At 47.9% G+C, this 21,430-nt stretch overlaps 1 pseudogene; it reads left to right on the forward strand.

Annotated features, from left to right (window-relative positions):
• Nucleotides 1–14,781: 14,781 nt before the first annotated feature.
• Nucleotides 14,782–20,668, forward strand: LOC128596360 (40S ribosomal protein S11-like; annotated as a pseudogene).
• The last annotated feature ends 762 nt before the right edge of the window (nucleotides 20,669–21,430 follow it).

The following is a 21,430-nucleotide window of genomic DNA, read 5'->3' on the forward strand; positions in this document are numbered from 1 at the left end:
CAATTAATGGCCCCCTGGATCAAAGAAGAGCAAACACACACACACACACACACACACACACACACACATGCAAAAACAGAGTTCAAGGCGAATGGCTTCTACCCAGGCCCTTTGGTTAGTTTCTAGTGAATGGGAGGGAGTGGGCGGCTGAGGTCCAAGTAACGTTACCCTGTGGAGTGTGGTCTCCTCTGACGTCAGCAAAATGTTTCTGTCTGTCTCTCTTCTTCCCCTCTCTCCCTCCCTTCCTCTGACCCCACCCGCGTCTTTCCCTCTTTCTGTCAAAGAGACAGATGACATGGGGCAGCTGTGGGAAAATGCTCATTGTTTTGCAACCTAGCTCCCAGGCTCAGAAAATTCCCACATTTTCAAAAATGAAGGCTATGAAGGGAGCTGGGTGAACTGGCAAGGGAGGGACTGGGGACAAGACTGCTGGGAAGCAAACAGTAACCATGGCTGGCTGCGCATTCCTCCCCTCATCCTGCCCGATTAGCAGTTCTGTCTGAGGGAACATTCTTCCTGTGGCAGAGAACACATACTCCCCCCGCCGGCCTGAAATAGCATCCTGGGAGCAGGAGCCAGCAGGGACTTCTGGCTCCTCCCCCATTGCCACTAGTGTTGTTTTTCTCTACTCATCAAAGACAATAACAGCTTCTCCCATTGTCAGCATAGAACTTTCTAGAATGAAGATTCTAAGATTAGGTAAGCATTCAGAAACTGACCCTGCAATACTTTTGTTTCCCGTTTAAATTATTTTTGTCAACCCCATGGTTTTAACCGGGGCAACAGTAGACACCCTGGCAGTCTGGTATGGCAGTCACAGAGGGAGCACTGGTGCAGTGGGCTGCTCCCTTTCTCCTGGAGTAATGTGACTCTTGTCCTCTCCCCACCTTAGAGGTTCTAACCTACCAGCTGCAAGTGTGTTTCCAGGCAGGAGCAGCACAGAGATGCCCAGGGTGCACGTGTGGGCCCATTTTTCTCTCTGCAGGATGTTCTGTCTCCTCACTCACCCCTTCTCTGATCTAGACAGCAGGGGCCTTGGAGGACCCTAGAACAGGGAGCATTTGTCAACCACAGCCTCTAGATTCTATCTGCAGGTTCATGTGAAAAGCTGACTGGCATGAAAAAATACACACACACAAAAATGGAGCAAGTCACATGACTATTTAGAGACTAGACCTGGAACCTGAGATAGAACCTGTAGCTCAGACCTTCTGGGGGGTGATGCTATCTGCTAGATTGGTTTGGAAGAGAACAGACGTCTAAAGTGTAAATGCAAACCATGAGTCTGACGTAATGGGAACCGGTGATAACAACACTCGTAGAAGGTCCTGAACACAAGTGTCTCACGCACATCAGCTCGGCCACTTCTCAGAGCCACCCCAAGAAATGGGAACTAGGTTGAAAATATGTCAACTCTTGGGGCACCACAGAAGAAAATCCTGGACCTGAAGCAGAGGTGCCCAGCCAAGAGCAGCCCCTGCATGTCTTCCAAGTTGGCCAAGTGGGGCCATTTTGCAATTCTGCCAGCCTAAGTCTGGCTGCACTGTGATTTCTGTCCCCCTTGGTCACTATTGAGGCGACGGTTACTCCTCTGTTGAATCACTGTCCAGAGACCCCAAGGAGGCTAAGGGAGGGATGAGCTCTGAGCCCAGGCTGCCTGCCCTCTCACTCCCCTTCCTTCCCTTGAAGCTGTGGAGGGAAGACTGACACGGCTCAGCTTCAAGTGCACTTGTTCTGGCTGTGCACTTGCTTCAAGTGCACTTGCATCTGGGCCCAGCCTTCCGGGGTAACGTCTGGGCTCTTGGGAAAATATAAACCAGTCTTCTAGGACATTAAGACACTCAGAGCGATGCCAATGGGCCTGTCCTTGGTGGCTTTGGGAGGCCTTCTCCTTGAGAGGAACAGGTAACTTGGGTTTGACCCGACTACATAAGCACTCACATAAGCACCATCCCAAGGTTCCTTTTCCTCTCCAGAAGACACACCTTAGTCATTTTGGGGCCACTTCGGAGATATTTTCTCTCCTTTCTGGTCTGTGCTATTGCTGTATGGAATTCCTCTCCTTTCTTATGAAATGCCATTAGAGCCCGGATGTCGCAGATGTGCATACAATAAATATACTCCTACAAGGACATAATCTTCCACTTCGCCATCTCGGGTAAGATGCTTCCTTGAGAGAGGTGGGCCGGGTGCAGTGGGGTCATTGAGAAGTTGCTTGCAGAGGACCTCCTGCCTCAACACAGTTTGTTTCCCTCTGATCACCTGGACAGAGAGGACCTGGCCATCAACTTGAGCTTCTTCCCTCATGCACCCTAGACCCCCAAGAGATTGGATTCCTATCACCCACCCCCCAACATTGCATTAGGAATATGGAACATCAGCTGGGTGCAATGGCTCACATCTGTAATCTCAACATTCTGGGAGGCCGAGGCAGATAGATTGCCTGAGCTCAGGAATTTAAGACCAGCCTGAGCAAGAGGGAGACCTTGCCTCTAAAAAAAGGTCAGGCATATGGAAAGTGCCTGTAGTCTCAGTTACTCGGGAAGCTGAGGTAAAAGGATCACTTGAGCACAAGAGTTTGAGTTTGCTGTGATCTATGACGCCCTGGCACCCTAACCAGAGGTAAAAAAGTGAGACTCTGTCTCAAAAACAAAAGAATATGGAACATCAGTAAAGTCCAGAATGCTGCTCTGTAACTCAGTGGGTGTGTGAGCTACCTGAACAAAGGACAGAACCCCCGACTGCTGCCAGGTATTAAGCAAGGGCATTGCCAAGTTCTTTGGCTAACAGCACACACCAGTCTGTGCTTGCATGATAGGGGCAAAGATGAAGCAGGTGCCCTCGTGGCCATCTGACATAGCAAGTTGTCAGCCTCTGCTAAATACACACCCCAGCTATGACCTCCAGTGCCCCTGAAAGGCGGGGCAGTCAACAGCCAGTGCAAGCTCTCTGGGGCAGAGATGCCCTGTTCTAATCCTGGCTAGCTGGAGTCAGAGCCTTGGGCTCCTCATATGTAGAAAAGAATAATAACACCTCCCTGGTGGGCAAGCTACATAAAACATCTGACTTGTAGTAGGCTGTTAATAATCTGAATCCATTTTTATTGTTAGCAACAACAATGTGCACAAGGCTAGGTGCTGAAGACAATGGCTACAATTGCTGAGAAGTCTGTATGAGACGTGTGTGTTAAATACGATACCTCTACTCCTACAGCCCTGCAGGGTAGGTATTATTATCCCCATTTTCAAATAAGAAACCCAAGGCTCAGAGCAGTTAAGTAACTCACCGAAAATCACACACGACAGTTAGTGGCAAAGAGATGGATTCCATTCAGGTCATACCCACCTCCGTCATGGTGCGGTGCAGGCTGCAGCCAGAGGCTGGTCTGCACAAGCAGAGCATGGCTCCTACTGCCGGACAGCACGGAGTTAATACCAGGTACTAGTGCAGGGACAACAGTCAAGTGTGTGTATGTGGTGAATGTGAGGCGCATGCAGAGTGTGGAACAGCTGTCTGCCAAAGGCCTGTGTTCAAACCCACTTATTGAAAAGCTGATCTCCGATTTGGCAAGACAGCCCCTCACCCTGGAGCAAAAGTAGGAAATAAACAAGGCCCATTCAGAAGGCCTGATTCAAATGGGAAATTCCTGCGCATAATAAAGCTCAGTAAACTGAGCAGCCAAACTCACTGGAAAGCATCTGTAGACTTTCAGGTAATGATAAATTCATTTTAAGCAGTTAGAAAGGGAAATGAAAAAGTAAAACCAGTTTCTGCATGGACAGAAATTTATCCTCGTGCCTTCTTGAGTAGCACTGACAAGCCCAAAAGTGTTGACTTGAGCAGAGAGAAATTGCCTCCTCCGGATCCACTGGCTTCACTGGATAAACGGTAATGGTGCCCTCAGGGATTGCTCACAGGCATGGGTAGATTCTAACACCGCAGCTCTGCCTGGTGAAAACACTGGTTTTTCTCCACCCCTCCATACCTCTTCTAATTTCTTAATGATGAAGACTCCCCTTCAGCTCCTCCCCCTTTTAAAATATATTTTTGTAGAGACGAGGTCTCACATATATTGCCAGGCTGGTCTTGAACTCCTAGCCGCAAATAATCCTCCCGTCTCAGCCTCCCCCAGTGCTGGGATTGCGGTGTGAGCCACTGCACCTGGCATAACCATTCCTTCTTGGCAAAGCCACCCTTCTTAAGAAGCCAGTGTCCTGGAAACGACAGTGGCCTTGGGTGTCATTCTCTATTGCAGCAAACTTTCCTTGCTGAATCAGACCCCATAAAATATCAACCATGAGTCACATGCAAGTAAGTAAGCCACTATTAGGAAGAGAGATAATGGAGTGATATTTATCAGTGGTGACTCTGAGCAAGTGACAAGCACTGCCAAATTACTGGTCATGTTCACGTACATTACCTTCCAGATCATTGCCTGGTAGCTCTTGGGATGGTTTCTAACTGTCAATATTTACAGAAACCAGGCACTCAACAACACAGCCAACTGAGCTGGATGTCTCCAAGGATGAGTCATGCCCAATGAAGCCTTTTATCTAAGGGTCACTACACTGAGTCCTCATTGGCTGGAGCAGATTGGAAGTCATCAGGTCGTTGAAGAGTGTGCACATGGCTGTGGGCTCAGCTCAGTTCTCGGGATGTACCATCATTGATTAAATCAGAGCTGGGGAGGAGAGAGCAAGGGTTTGAAAGCACGTAGAGCTGTAGTGGTGGTGCTGATGGTTTCTTTGTATTGGCTAACTAGGAAATATAGTTCTGAGGACTGGGAAAAGTGGCAGAGAGATGGCACCAAGAGCCCAGCCCAGTCTCCACTCACTACAGGATATGTGATAAGAGCTCTTGAGTGACATTTGAGTGACCTTGCTGCCTTGGCTAGAGAAGGAGACCCAGACCTTCCTGAGAGGACAGCTTCATATCTAATATACACTCAAGCAGACACGCACCAAGGAAGGGGGGCCTGCTGGACTTCGATTAGAGCCTAAAAGACCACCCAGCCTGGTTATCTGAGTATGCAAAGTAGACCCATCTGCTCAACAAGGCCAGGTAGAAACCCGTGGCTCCATTCTAGCATTAGGAGATAATTTCTTTGGATTTTGAAAACTCGGGGTATTCCAGAATCACTCATGTAAAAATGCAGCTAATCTCAGGAGATAGCCACATCCAAGATCCCATCAATTAAGAGAATTCTGCCTGGCAATATGCAGGAAGCAAGGTTAAGAAGCAGGGCTGAGGGGCAGAAATGGAGGCCAACCCAGGAAGGCACTGCAGGAGGAAAGAGCCGCGCAGGAGGGCCGAGTGCAGGACGGCCTTGCCACACTCTTGCAGGGCCAGTCCTCAGACCACCCCAGAACATGCACAGAAAAGAAAGGGAAGCTTGTTTTTTTATCAACATTAAATGAAGAAATGCTACCAGGCTTCAGAAATGCCACTATCAAAAAGGTAGAGAAAAAAGTGATGGTGACATGCAAACTTCACTCCCCAGCACGCACACAGAGGCTGATTGCAGCCACTTTGGCAGTCACATCTTGGTCAAAGTCCTCTGGAGACCCAGTCCTATGCAACATGGGACCGGTTGATCAACTCTGAGCTCCTAGAATCTCCATTCCCTTTAAAATCAATGACCCAAGCTAAGGTTGCAAGTGGCCCCTATAAGGGGACAGGATCATTGTTGAGTTAGTTGTGTGCTGGAAAGTGTCTTTGATCCAACATGGTGGGTACCATGGATGATGAAGAAGCAGTGTCTTCCATATTGCACAGGTTTGAAATGGACCTGGCTTGTTCATGGGCCCAGAGCGTTTGAGGCCTGGACGTGTTCCCAGAGATCTCAAGATGACTCTGTGATGAAATGAGCTCATGCTTCCTGCCAGACAATGAGATCAAAGCACAGAGCCATCAGTCAGAGCCATAAATCAAAGGACGGGCCTCCCATCGCAGTTGTGTGGAAACACAATGTTGGCGTCATCTTTAGACACAAGGGGCAACAAGTAACGTAATTCTTGGTACAGAGAATTGTTTCATTGTGGCCCTTTCCAGTCACCCTGTACCATAAAGCTGGGGCTGGCAAAGCCCCTGGTGCTCCTACTGGCCGGCTGCACAGTCCCGGCGTGTCCACAGCAGGTGGGGACCCTACTCCCAATCTTCCTGAGACACACACATGCAGCTGCTCGGTCAGGCCGTGTGTGTTCTGGCCATATGCATGCACACACATGAGCTAAAAACAAATGTGGGAGCAGAGGGTGCCTCTGGTTCTGTATCAAAGGTCTCCATTCTATCCCACAGCATACACGGTGGCACCTGCTGCAGAGCCCTTGGTCTCATTTCCCTCTAAGTTTCTGCTTTCTGTTTGGAGTAGAGTTAAGGAGAGTCTGAGGAGGGAGGGTTTGGAGGAGAAAATGAAGAAGAAAAGGGAAGCTTCTTCCTGCCTCTCCTTTCCTGTTCTTCTCCACATTTGTCTCCAGATCTTCTAGAATGCCTTGCACATGGTCATGTGCTCAGGGAGCATGTAGAAGGTGGTATTGGTTTGCTCGGGTCAGAGATTGGCTTAAACAACACGTCTGTATTTCTTCATGGTCTGGAGCAGGGGTCCTCAAACTACGGCTCACAGGCCACATGCGATTGTATTTGTGATTGTGTGATTGTATTTGTTCCCGTTTTGTTTTTTTACTTCAAAGTAAGATATGTGCAGTGTGCGTAGGAATTTGTTCATATTATTTTTTTAAACTATAGTCCAGCCCTCCAACGGTCTGAGGGACAGTAAACTGGCCCCCTGTTTAAAAAGTTTGGAGGACCCCTGGTCTGGAGGCTGGAAAGCTGAGATTGAGGTGTCACCAGGGTGGGCCCCTCTCCTGGTTTGCAGGTGGACATCCTCTCCCTGGGTCTTCACGTGGTCATCCCTCTGTGCGTGTTTGTGTCCTCAGCGCCTCTTACAAGGACAGTGGTCAGCTTGGATTAGAGTCCACTCTAATGACTGCATTTTAACTTAAGTAACTCTTTAAAGACCCTCTCTCCAAATAAGGTCACTTATGGGGGCATTAGGATCGACGCGGGGAGCGGAGTCAGCAAACACGTGTGGAGCCCCTGCTGGGAGCTTGGCACTGTGCCAGGCAGCAGAGCTGTCAAAGAACATCAGCTCATGTGCCTGAATAATGATATGATGGGTCTGGTGAGTACATGAATAAATGCATGGATCGTTCATGAATGAATTGAATGGACAACATCAAAACTGCTCCCAGCACCCGAAGGGCTCAACAAACTTGACTCCACATACTTAGTCCCAAAAGCATAGCTGAGTCCACAGCTGCCAACCCACTTCCACATCCGTCTACAGTTGCAGAGAGAATTAGGGAACTCACATGGCCAACAGTCCATGCCTACCAACCCTTGCCCAGAGCAGAAAAATGGTGCAGGGAGGTAAGGCACTCCAGGTGGAATCCAGGCCTTCCCTGATGCCCCCCTGAGACCTGGGAAACCCTGTCTCTAGCCCAAAGCCACAAAGCAGAACTGAAAGCCCCCACAGCAGCATCTTGAGTGGCTGTGCTGGTAGGGCTGCCTGCCACAGGCTGCACCAGCTGCTGTGTGGTGATAGGAGTGCTCTGTCCCCAGGATAGTGTCACTCTGTGAAGCGAGAGTGAAAGTTTCCACATCCTCAACTCTATCCCCTTAAAACACTCCTGGTGCCAGAAATGGCACCCTGAGTGAGGAAGCCAAGTTAAAGGAGCAGAGAGACACTGCGCCGGTCAGCTCCGTGACCAGCACATTCTTCCCTCAGCCAGATAGCTCAGCTACGTCACTTGATTGTTATTATCTGTGCTGTGTTTACTTAATCAATCTTCAAAGCAATTTCCAGATGGGTATTTTGGTGACTAAATCAAGGTCAGAGTTCCTCCAGCAATTAATCAGGGCCAGCGGGAGGCAGGCCCAGCTGATGGTCATCTGATCTCGGCAGCTGTGCACAAACTTTGAACCAGTTTGGGTCCAGTATCTCTTTCATCAGTCGGTTCCTGAATTGCAACAACACCCCACACAAACCGCACACACCAACAGACCTCCCCTGCTTAGACGGCTCCTTTCTGTTGTTTTCCAGCACATTCTCCCTGGAGTCCAAACACAATCGAGTCACCATGGGGCCTATGTGTGAATCTTTCCTTTAGTACTGAATATGCAGCACAAAAGCATCGGTTGGTATTTCCTCTGCCCCAGTAGGGATTTTTATGGGGTTTTTATTTGGTTTCATTTTTGCCCAGCTTCTCAGAATGATTCTTTTGTTCTTCCTTCACTCACTGCTTACATCCTCCACACCATTCTGCTCTCACACAGCTGCTGCCTTAGTCCCCAGAAAAATGTAGTTGAGAAAACTGTCATTTTCCTATGGATTTTCAAGCCATAAAACAATAGGCTCTGGGGACAGAAGCAGGCCATGCCCCACTTGAGTAGGGGGAAACAGGAGAGGCAGGGGAGGCCCAGCGTCATCCTAGGGCTCAGGAAGAGCTGTCATCACCTAGGGGAGGTGGGCCCTATTGTATGTCTGCCGAGGACAGGGGCCCTCCTTCTGGAAAATACCTCCTCCCTGACTAATCATAGAGTCCCACATGTGAGCTAGCTATCATCAGCTCGGCTCTTCCGGCCACAGTGATTAAGCCAATGATAGTCACCTGGCTCCAGCAAACATGGAACCCTCCCTGGTGGTGATACCTTGAGTTATGATAAGCAAAGGCTGCCACCATGCACGTCACCTGCCGTGGAGAAGAATTTTACCAAAGAGATTTAAATCAGTATTTGGAGGGAGATGAAAAGAGAAAAGAGAGAGCACCTGGCGGGATTGGGTCCCTGTGACAGGTGCCCTGGGTCATGCCAAACCCCCTTTTAGAAGCCTGGACTGGTTTGACTTGCATTTCTCTCACATGTGGCTAGTGGAGTCCTCACTAAATAGGCCATGACCCAACGCTACTCATCCTGCCTAAGCCAGACCTGCCCTGGCCATGGAAATGGGAGGGAGGAAGTGGGAGAGAACGAGCTGGAAGGAAAGACCCCCATGCGAGGTGACGGAGGGGGTTGGAACACAGGACACCTACACAGTTTTGCAGCAAGTTTCTGAGCATCCACCAAGCCGGCACTCTTAGGGATTATAGACTCTTAGGCAGAGGCAATCATCTGGACAATTGGAATGTTTCTTACAAGAGGTTTTAGGTGACAGCAGTGACAGCTGCTTTTTACGCAGCACACTCAAGACAGAAAACCTTGGCAGCACACTCAAGACAGAAACCCTTGGAAAATTCAGTGTTCTGGAATAAGAAGCCGATTATGACCCTTCGTGTAAGAACAGCCCCTCCACCCACCTGGCCCTTTCCTATCGCATCTGGCTACGTGGACAAAAGGAGAGCAGGTCCACTCCCTCCTGCATGAGTCCAACAGCTGCCCAGGCAGACACCCTCAAAATTATGCTGCTCCCCCAAATACGACTTCCAAACACAAAGGAGCCCCCAAAGTGTGCACAGATCTAGGAGATAGCTCTGCTGTCAGCTGAAACCACAGGAAGGCCTCAAGTCAGAAGGACTTACCCAATTGAGAGCTAGCTCATAGGATCCCACTCACCCCTCGCTCATCCAAAGGGGTCAAAGGAGAGCAAATGGCCACAAAGGGCTCAAAGCCTAAGTGCAAAGAATCTAGCTAAAGCCACAGTGCCCCCTGGCACCACACTGAAAAACAGATCCAACCTGAGTCAGAGAGGAAGCAGACATTCACTGAATCACCCGTCCACTTCCTCCTACCCGCAGCAGCTCGGCCAAGACCAGCAGCCACTTCCAAGGGACAAATTAGTGACTGACACTCGGAAAAATTGACGCTCCAAAGGCGACCAAGCAGAGTCCCACTCATATGGTATGAACCACCACAAGCAATTTTATCGTGGCTCCCTGCCTCCTTCATTTTCCAGAGTAAAACTGCACATGGTGTAACAGCCCCTATCCTGTCCTGCCCTGACCTTGGCTGTGTCATTTTTCACTTCCCTGTTCAGAACACAGCCACACTTTCCAAATGCCATGAATCATCATCACCGAGCAACGGCCATTTAGCAAGGCAGGAAACCACTGAGCACCAGCAGCCCTGGAAGGAGCCGCTCCCCGCTGCGGGCTCTCCCGCCCTGCCGGTCAGCACAGCCTAAGGCCACCGCAGAGGCTGGCGGGGCAGAGCTGCCACTGTGTACACTCAATTTCCCCGCCATTATTCCTGGTAGTTTCCAATCCTCCCTTGCAGGAGGTCACAGGCAGCATCAGGCACCTTCGGATGTTTCCAAAGGCTGTTTTGGTTGCATTGGCTGTCATCTTCCAGGCCTGGGAAAGAAATGGGGAGATCCATTCAAAACTAGGGAGACTGAGTCAGTGATTTACGGCACATTTAATAAATGTTGGGACTATTACAAATAATGTTGGAAATCTACATCCAAAGCCATGGGAAGGCAATAATGGGAATCGTTCTCATAGATGATCAGTAGTAGGGGACAAAACACGCATAGTCCATTTACATAAAAGTGTTGTGTGTACATAAAAGAGATGTCTGGACGTCAGTCTAATTGTTAACGGTAGTCACCTCTGCAGAGTGCAATTGGGGGATCATTTTTAATGTCTTCATATTTTCTCTATTTCTTAAAATCTTGCACAATAAATATGAAGCATTTTCATGATCAGAAAAATATATGCATTTACTTTCATTTTAAAACCAAAAGCAACACAAATCCAAAAGCTGTTTGTTTCCCTGGCAGGTCGTATCTGTCCAAGATAAGATTTACTTGTCCTCATTCTGGTGGAAGTTATGACTGTGGACGTTCTGCCAGAGGCCTTGGCATCAAAGTTATTTTTCCAAAGTTCTGATGGGCTGAACTGGGTATGTCCTTGCTCTTTCAAGCAGCCTCTATGTGGCAACTCAATTGGTCAGAGTGGCTGTCCAGGGTCAGGGGTGGAGACTCGAGCATGGCAGAGTTTTTCCCAGCAGATGCCAAACATCCAGTGTGGTAATCCAGTCCCACATTTTAGAGCTTGGAATTAACTGAATTAACCACCACAGACCTCTCTGGGTGGCCAAGCAGATTCAATGTGTTGAAAATATATCAATCATAATACCCTATCTCCTTAGCCCTAGAAGTAAATTCCAGATCCTTGGAGAGCAGGGAAACTTAAAGCCAGAATGATGCTTAAGAAATCTATATTGGAATCCTTATTTGACAAGGGAGGGAACCAAGGGTTCCAAGGCTTGGAAGTGACTTGCTCAAGACCACCCCTCATAAGTGTGACAGAGGCAAGAAGAGAGCCTGTGTCTCCTGCCCTGGGACCCAAGGCTATTTTTGCAGTATTACAACTAGGCGCAGTGTAGTGGGTGGGGGCAGGTGCTAGTGCAGAAGATGTCCTTTGAACCCGCAGAAGCTATTTCTTGGGGGTGTCCAGACTACACTATGACAGCCCCAGTCCTCGTAGAAAAATCTAGTTAAAGGTACATGTGGGCATTCTTATCCAGGAAGTCATGCATTTTTCTGAGATGGGATACATTATATATACCTTTCCCCTATTTTCAAAGGTGTTCCATCATAAAGATTCATGGAGCAAATATTTTGAGCTTTACGGGCCATATGGTCTCTCTCTCAGCTACTCAGCTCTGCCCTTGTACCAAGAAAGCAGCCGTCAAGCGTAAGTGAAAGAATGGGCATGGCCATGTTCCAATAAAATTTTATTTACAGAAACAGGTTGTGGGCCAGGTTTGACCCAGGCAATAGTTTACCAATCTCCAAACCTAAAGATCTGATCAATCTCCTTTCTATTACATCGGATTCTGCTGGCCCTTCTATCATGAACTGAATGACTCCCATTTTAGCCAGGGACCACCAAGGAAGTGGGGAAGGACATGAAATTCGTTTCAAAAAACAAAAAGAAATTCGTTTCACTTCTTCATAAAAGAATTCTTTGAATTCCTAATTGGAAACTTTCACGCAAGAATTGAGGTTGCTGCAACTCATTTCCTGCCATCCTGCTTGCAGTGTATTTTGAGCAAAATAAATGTTGAATGTGGAGGCTGACCTTTGACCTCTGGTGGCCATATGCAATATACTTTGCTGATTCATTTGCATGTTGGGTGTTTGAAACAAGCTGGCACATTCTTCCCTTTTCACATAACATTATGACTTCCTTGATTAACTAAGGACTAAAATAAGATCTCAAGACAGATGTGGCTAGGAAGGAACTGGAGTTTGGGGGGGTTTCCTCCTGTTATTGGTAAAGGAGCTCGTCGCTGTAAGTCAAGAAGTACACTCTGAGGACAGGGCGTGGTGACTCACACCTGTAATCCCTGCACTTCAGGAGGCTGAGGTGGGAGGATCGTTTGAGAGCAAGAGTTGGAGACCAAACTGGGCAACATAGCGAGACCCCATTTCTACAAAAGATTTAAAAATTAACAGTGCACAGTGGCACATATCTGTAGTCCCAGCTACTCTGGAGGCTGACGGGGGAGGATGGCTTGAACCTGGGAGTTTAAGGTTGCAGTGAACTATGATGACGCCACTGCACCCCAGCCTGGTGACAGAGTAAGACCCTGACTCAAAGAAAGTACCTACTAAGCACCTCCTGGGGAAGGAAGGAGTGGCTGCTTCATGGACAGGGCCCAGGGGTTGGGATCCAGAATGCTGGTCCTCTGCTCTTGTACTACCTGATTTTTCCTAGGGTCCCACCCAGGACCTGTCACTCTCCTCCCTCGCAGACCCTTGCCCACCTGCAGTTCTGGGAAGTTTGCCCCTTCCCTGCTTAGAAGAAAAAGAGAGAGAGGGCAGAAAGCCTTCCTTTGGCCTGGCCCCTTCCAAATTCTGGTAGCAAATTCTGACCACCGATTCAGCCCTAAAAGTGACAGGCAGGTAAAACAAATGTTTTTCCATTTGTGTGACTTGAGTTCCACATGCTGTCTGCCCATATGCATCAGAAATATCATCTGAGGAGAATGGACAAGAGGTGGGGCTGTGTTCCCTAGGTTGTCTTAGACCCCTCTTCACATATTGGCATTAGATATACATGAACATATGAAGGTCTGACAATTACGTTTACAAACTCCCCTAGAAAAAGTGCCCCATGCCTTATTGCTGAATATCACTACAGTCAACTGCAAAGTACTCTCCTCAGGAAGCTGTACACTGATGCCCAGTCCACCCTTCAGAGCAATTTTGGAATTCTTTTCCTGGAATGGTCATCAGAGCTATTGTCATATTATCCCTGATGTCCTGAATGTCATCAAAATGTCTTCCTTTCATTATTTCCTTTATCTTCGGGTAAAGAAAAAAGTCATTGAAAGCCAGATTAGGTGAGTAAGGAGGGTCTTTCAATACAGTTACTAGTTACTGGTCAAAAACTCCCTTATAGGGCCACGGGAACTAGTGCGTGGCTGTGACGCAAGAGCCATGAGTTGTTGGCAAAAAGTTGGGGTTCTTCTGTCTAACTTTTCACACAGCCTTTTCAGCACTTGCAAACAGCAAACTTGGTTAACCATCCAGTTGGTACAAATTCATAATGAACAATCCCTCTGATATCAAAAAAGTTTAGCAACATCATTCTGACTCGATTTGGACTGACAGAAATGTTTTGGTTATGGAGAATTGAGTGACTTCCATTGTGCACTTTGAAGCTTTATTTCAGGGTCAAATTGGTACACCCATGTTTCATCACTAGTGGTAACGTGGCCCAAAACATCGTCTTACCTCTCCTCTGGGTCTTGGCAAACTCTGACTCTCCTTTTGTTCATTGGTGAGCTCCTTCAGGACTGTTTTTGCACACACCTTTTTCATGCCGAGGTTTTCAGTGAAGATCTTCCTGTTTCTCTGTTGATATTTACTTGGTCTGCTGTGCTTCTTACAGTCAGCCAATGATTTTGACATGCAATTCAATAGATTTATGCAATGTTTTCATCTTGTTTTCTGCTTGTTACTGGCCTCTCTAACCTCTCTTTATCAGTAACACTTTCTATCCACTCAGAAAAATGTTTAATCCATTTGTACATTGCTGTTTTATTCACGGCGTTGCCCTCATAAATTTGGTCTAACGTGTCCCTGATTTTACTTCTACTCTTGCCAAGTTTAACAAGAAATTTAATGTTTGTTCGTTGCTCCAATGCAAACTCTGACATTCTTTCAAGGGAGCACAGAACTACTCAACAACAATAATGAACACCACTCAGCAAGACATGCCACACATCAGCACAAACAGGGCTAGGAGAAACCTTACCCAGCTGTTTGTACAGGGCTGCCAATGTAAGTGCAGCCTGGCAAGTTTACGAACTTAATTGTCAGACACCGTACTTCCCTAAAAGACACAAAAGGTGACAAAGCTCTCCTTCCAGGAGGAGAACGAGCCAGGGAGACATCAAGTGTCACATCAGTGGTGAGCCACGCTGCATCCCAGACTTGGGTTTCCCACCTGGGTGTCCTGTCCCCCTACCTCACCTCCATCAAGCCAGCTCCTCCTGAAGCCACACTTCCCATCTCCAGAAGCTTCAGAGGATTTGGAGGAGTGCCTTTTATTCCTTTATCTCTTGTTAAATAAAAATTATAGGAGGTCATTGTTTTGGACTAAGCTCCTGCACTAGGTCCTAACAGACCAGACTAAAAATCAAGATGGAGTCACCCAGGCTATGAAGTTCCACCTCACCAAACCCAAACTAAATTGTTACCTGACCTTCCAAGAAAGGGGGAAAGAGATAACAGCCAATTTCCCAAAAGACCAGTTTCAATCTTCAGTCAGCATGGCGATGAAGTTCCCTAAAAACGCAGCCGGAAGTAACTGATGTTAACCAATTAGGTATTTTCCTATTGTTCTATCTCCCTGTTCTCTCTCTCTCACACACAAACACACACACACATAAGAAAAAGTAACTTTGGGGCGGCGCCTGTGGCTCAAAGGGGTAGGGCGCCGGCCCCATATGCTGGAGGTAGCGGGTTCAAACCCAGCCCTGGCCAAAAACCGCAAAAATAAATAAATAAATAAAATAATAAAAAATAAAATGTTAAAAAAAAAAAAAAGAAAAAGTAACTTTGAAAAGTAACTGATACTCTCTTTGTTCCCCGTGTGGCTTTCTTCAGCCGTTCTCAGTCTGTAAAGCCCGTCTCTCCTGCTCAGCTCCCTGGAACACTGTTTCATGGAATGAGGGATTGCCGGACTCTTGAATCACGGAGCAGACTGAGATCTTTACACTGAACTTATTGTCATTTTGTCTTTTGATTCTCTTTTCTTTCGGGGCATGTTTCCCAGCTTTCCTGTGGAAAATCCCTGAGCTGGCCACTTCCTGTTTTTGTTTTGTTTTCCTCCCCCACTGGTGTACCCTTTCACCTTTTGTCCTTGTCATGTTCCTCCACCTCAAACTGGAAACCAAGCCCAAGCCTGACCCCAGCCCCGAGGAGCTTGCTGGGGACTGGAGAAGGATCTGTGACCCAGCCCTGCTCGCAGGCTGTGGGCTGAAACCGCTTCTCCTCGGGGTCCCCTGAGTTGCTTCTTCACCTAAAGACCCACTGCTGGGAAGACCAAGAGATTTATTTTTGCTGATGCCCTCCCACTAAAGATACGCATTTTAGGAATGATCGTCCCTGACTTCTGAACCTTTTCAGTCCACTTTGATTTGGGGCTAGGAGTTCTCTTCTGCTTTGTTTTGACAACTTGACGGGCTAGACCTATGCCCTGGGGACTGTGCCCTGGTGACGCTTGTTCTTTTTTCTTCTTTCTCCTGTTTGGTCCCCTTGCTCCGGGCCCAGCATTCCTGGCATATTTGGAAAGCATAGGAGCTGGCCTCAGGCCACTTTTCTAAGCCCTGCGGTCCTGTTTCCAACACAGTCTCTTTGCTTTTGTTTGTTCTGAGCTTTTCACTCCCAGGCAGGGGCCAGATGCAGGGCACGCTGACTGGAAACTCTGGCCTCACCGCCTCGGAGTGGGAACATGCAAAATGGTTGGACCAAGGAGGGGTTAACCATGCACCTACCTTATGGGGAATTTCCCCAAACACATCTGGCACCTATAAAGTAAAAAGGAAGAAGAATACCAAACAACACCCCTGCCGCCCTCGAGGATTTACCATTTGGGGCAGTTGTCCACTGCAACCTCATTAAGGGCTCTGAGCTAAGCACTATTTCCCAAGGTCACTGTGTCCCGGGGTGACCTTTGCTCGCACTCGTAACCTCTCTGGGCTTCAACTTTCCTTTCTCAGAAGGTGCTGAAGGAGGCTGTGCAGAGCTGATGACAAAACAAGCACTTCCGGCCAGGGTAAAAACTAGTGGCACCCGGTGTGACCCCGTTTTCTGTTAAGCCCAGCTAGATCTCCCTTAAATTTTACCTAGAAGAAAGGTCAACCCAATTCGGAGCAGAGGAAAATCTGAAGTTTGTACTCTAAATTGTTTTCAAGTTCCCATGGGGGAAGGAGATTGATTCATTTTGTTAATAAGCAAAGGTCTTATTTTTCCACCTTTGGTCGTATAAATGTCAAAGGAAAAAACGCTTTGTATGCAATCAAAAAACAGTTCCAGCATTTTAAAAAAGTCAAGTAGAGATAAAACAGATGATCCATTGGAGGGGAGGGGTAGCCTTAACTCCAAAACCACAATACCTTAAATTATCTAATGTTTAACTCTCTCCACGAAGGTCCTGTGGAAACATTGGCCTGTGTCAAAGAATAGTTAAAAGCATAGACTGTCCAGGAGGAACCGCTGAGATTCTTTCAGGTTTCTTGTGCCTTTGGATGAATGAAAGGGCTGCTAAGAAGGCCCAGGATGACGAGAGGATGCATTTAAGTGGAGCCATAATACAGTCTAAAATTCAGAGTTCTGACTGCACACCCATGTCTGTAGCAGCATTATTCAATAGTAGCCAAAAGGTGGAATGTCCACACAATGGAATATTATTCACCCTGAAAAGGAAAGGACATTCTACACAGAATGGATGAATTGTGAAGATATCACAGTTCACAACATGGATGAATTGGGATGATATCGTGCTAAATGAAGAGCAAATGCTGTATGATTACAATTGTATGAGGTATCTAGAGAAGTTAGAACGGTGGTTTCCTGGGGCTGGAGGGAATTGGTGGACAAAGTTTTAGTTTTGCAAAATTAAAAACCCTAGAGACAGCAGGTAGTCATGGTCGTTCAACACTATTAATGCACACTTCACACAACTGAACTGTACACTTAGACTTGGTTACCATGGTAAATTTTAAGTTATGTAAATTTCAGCACAATTAGAAATTTTTTGTCAAAAGATTTCAGAGTTCTGAGCACAGATCCTGAGGAGCTAAGCCTTCCCCTCCTATACAGAGAACCACTGCTCGGGCCTGTTGTTTGGAGCCCACAGGTGGTTGTGAATCCACACACCCACGTCTGTGCTGCAGAGCTCAGCTGGCTCTACCACATCTTCATCCATGAAGGAGAGAAAGGGCAGCTCTTTTCTCTGTTTGACTGATGGAAAAACCAAAGGTCATGGAGGTTAAGTAATTTGCTCAAGGTTACACTGTTCATAGGGTCTGCAGCCGGGTAGAAGTTCCTGGTGGAGCTGTCTCCAGATTTACAGTCCCGCAAAGGATTGAATAAACAGGGGACAAGACCAGTGTTTGTCTGTGAAGAGACTGGAATGTCATGCCAGGAACTGATTTTCCAAAATGAGGCCTAAAACCATCAGCCCGTGGATAAAACACTGGAAGGACTTTGCATCTGCTCGTTATCAAATGGTGTTCCGGGAGCCCCTCCCCTGGGCCACACGTGCCTTCCCAACACAGCAGCGGGATCATCATTTAAGAACCTATAATATATCCAATGACTTCCCTGTGCCCACTCAAACCTTCCTGTCACATGAAGAATAAAGGCCGAGGGTGGCGCCTGTGGCTCAAAGGAGTAGGGCACCGGCCCCATATACCAGAGGTGGCAGGTTCAAACCCAGCCCCAGCCAAAAACTGCAAAAAAAAAAAAGAGTAAAGGCCAAATTTCTTACCACGATGAGCCAGAACCACAGCTGGATACCAGTCTGAGCCTGCCTGCCTACCACTCTCACCCAGCTCTGGTCACACTTGCCTCCTTGTATGACTTGAGCTCAAGCATTCCAAGCTTGTTCCTACCACAGGGCCTTTGCACATGCTCTTCTCCCCCTCTTAGCTATAATGCTCCTTCTCCCTACTATAGGGGCTCACTTCAGTCCCTACTTCAGTCAGACCACTTTTCCTAATACTCCTTTCAGGTCATTCACCATCCCTTACCTTGCTTTATTTTTTTTCAATATTACCCACCACTCTCTGTAATTAAGTTGTCAATCCAGTTATTATCTGCCATCAGTCTAGAAAGTAAGCCCCAGGGGGACAGGAACTTGTCTCATTTGCCATGGTGCTTCCAATGCCTGTTGAAAAATGAGAACTTTATTTTGGGGCCAATGGGGAGACTGTGAGGGTTGACATGGAGGAGTGACAACATCAAAGTTTCACTCTGAGCGTTCCTTCTGGTGGCTGCTCACAGAAGAGACTGACTAGAGGCAGGATGAATCTCCAGGTGAGAGGCAGGGCACCAGCCAGCATGGACATGTGGGGCATCTTGTAACCTGGAGGTCAACAGCACCTGCTGCTCATTTTTTCCTCTCTAGAACTGAGAGGAAGCCTCAGTTGTCCTGAGGACAGAACCCTGCACCCCTCCGAAGTCAGTCTCCAGTCCTTCTATAGAGGTGTCATTGTAAATCACCAGGCCCTTGGTCAAACATTGCGTATTCCCAGTTCTCAAAGAGCGGCTATCACACAAGCGGATCTGAAACTGCGAGGGCTTCTCAGACTCTCCGGCCAACCAATCTGTCTACTCCTGGGACCACTGGTGCTGCGTAGGTGCGCCCTGGAGCCCTTCAAAGCCAGGCCTGAGGGTTCCCAGGGTGAATGGAACTCTCTGCAAAGACCCCCTCAACCCTGCATCCCACCAATCTGGCCCCCACCTTGGGCCACCCAGCACCAAACCATCATGGGGGCGTCCAGGGCAGAATAGACGCCTGAGGACTGGCAAGCATGCCTGTGCTGGCTGACCAAAAATCAAAAGACTCATGCTGTTGCTGCATTCACATACATGCAGACTCACATGCACACACACACACAGGCACACAGGAACACCCATGTGCACAAGTACATACATAGTTTTTCTTCCAGTTTAACTCACTGGTAGAAGGTGAATGCTCACCAAGGCCTTCTCCTTACAGATGAGGACAGCAACACCCCTCGAAGCTTGAGGACCTTCCACCACTCCTCAGCACTGAAAGTGAACACTGCCTGGGAACGCTCCTCCAGCTCAGGGCTCTTTGGAGCTTCCTCCACTATTTCTTGCTAATGCACACCCTTCTGTCCCTACAGAAGGCACTCCTGAACTTTCTCCCGCCAGCACTACGCTCCTGCTAACTCCTGAATGAGCAGATGCTGGAGGAGGCTGGCCTCCTCGGGAGAGGACAGGGAAGGAAGTAGCGTCCTCCTGTGGGCCGGACACCAGCTGGGACCGCTTTCTGCTGGGTCTCCTTGGATGCCGGCTCCTGTGGTGGCGGGGGGGTGGGGGGAGGGCGGTGCTTGACAAGGATGTACTCTCTCTCACACTGCAGAGAAAACTCTTGGAGGGCAGAGACTGTCCTCAATGTCCTCTCAACCTGGTCCCCACCCTCTAATGAGTATTCTATAAAAAGGACGTGCAGTTTTTTATCAGGCAGCCGGAAAGATGGTGGCCATCAGACAGAGCAAGCGTATCAAAAGCAGCTGACCATCTGTCAAAACAAGAAGAAGGTCCTGTGGGGAGAAACTGGCAAGAAGACGCTGCCAGGGTACTACAAGAACATCGGTCTGGGTTGCAAGACTCCCAAAGAGCGGCTCGGCGCCTGTGGCTCAAGCGGCTAAGGCGCCAGCCACATACACCTAAGCTGGCAGGTTCGAATCCAGCCCAGGCCCACCAAACAAAAATGATGGCTGCAACCAAAAAGTTGCAGGGCATTGTGGTGGGAGCCTGTAGTCCCAGCTACTTGGGAGGCAGAGGCAAGAGAATCGCTTGAGCCCAGGAGGTGGAGGTTGCTGTGAGCTGTGATGCCACAGCACTCCAATCAGGGCGGCAACTTGAGGCTCTGTCTCAAAAAAAAAAAAAAGACTCCCAAAGAGGCCATTGAGGGCACCTACATAGACAAGAAATACCCCTTGCTGGTAACATCCCCATCCGAGGGTGGACCTTGCCTGGCGTGGTGCCCAAGATGAAGATGCAGAGGACGGTGGTCATCTGCCAGACTGTCTCCACCACATCCACAAGTCCAATTGCTTTGAGAAGCGCCACAAGAACATGTCTGTACACCTGTCCTCCTGGGTCAGGGATGTCCAGATTGGTGACATCATCACAGTGGGTAAGTGCCGGCCCCTGAGCAAGACGGTGCACTTCAACATGCTTGGAGTCTCCAAGGCTGCTGGCACCACGAAGCAGCTCCAGAAGTTCTGAGACTGGGTGTGTGCCCACACCCCAAAATGAAATAAAGCTATTTTCTCATTTAAAAAAAAAAAAAAAGTGTGTGCACCATGCTTATCCTTCGGGGACCAGACAGGCTTTCAGTCTACCCAGACGTGTGCGTGGAAGCTCCATGACAGCTCTCCGTCCTGGAGGAAGTTGACTGCTTCCAGACTTCTCGAGAAGCCACCCAGACAGCTGTCATCCATCAAAAACGAGGTCCCTGGCACTCCAGCCTGGGCAACAGAGCTAGGCTCCTTCTGTACAAAAAGAAAAAGAAAAAAGAAAGAAACAAGTTCCCTGGCAGGCTCTGCCTGGAGGAAGGATCTTCTTAACAATCACATTGTACCTACACGAAAGACCTGAAGGACACTCTTGTCAAAGTCAGTTTTTAAATCCAGACCTGGGCAAAATGCGTTTCTTAGAGGACAAGAGAGCAAACTGAGTCCGTAGTTGGTTTATGAACTTCTTTCTGAAATCCCAGGAAAAATATATCCTATGATTTATCCTAGGGATGCCATCAGACAAGGATATACAGAGCATGCCCACAAAAAGGTATATATATATATATATATTTTTTTTTTTTCATTTTTTGGCCATGGCTGGGTTTGAACCCACCACCTCTGGCATATGGGGCCGGTGCCCTACTCCTTTGAGCCACAGGCACCGCCCAAAAGGTATACATATTTTAAGAGATGAAAAATCTCCATTAAATTTGTAATACTCAAGTCATGTTTAATTTCTTCAATTACAAGAGGTGCTCAAAGTGACTTGTATTCATCTTTTGTTATCAGTATGCATTGAGTATTATAATTTTAATGGAGCTTTTTCCTTTCTTAAAGTGTGTAAATATTTTTTGGCACCCTCTGTGTGCGTGTACGTGTGTGCATGTATATACTGTATATCTGAATCTTACGTGTAGTG

Source organism: Nycticebus coucang, chromosome 10, assembly GCF_027406575.1.
Source record: "Nycticebus coucang isolate mNycCou1 chromosome 10, mNycCou1.pri, whole genome shotgun sequence".
Lineage (NCBI taxonomy): Eukaryota > Metazoa > Chordata > Mammalia > Primates > Lorisidae > Nycticebus > Nycticebus coucang.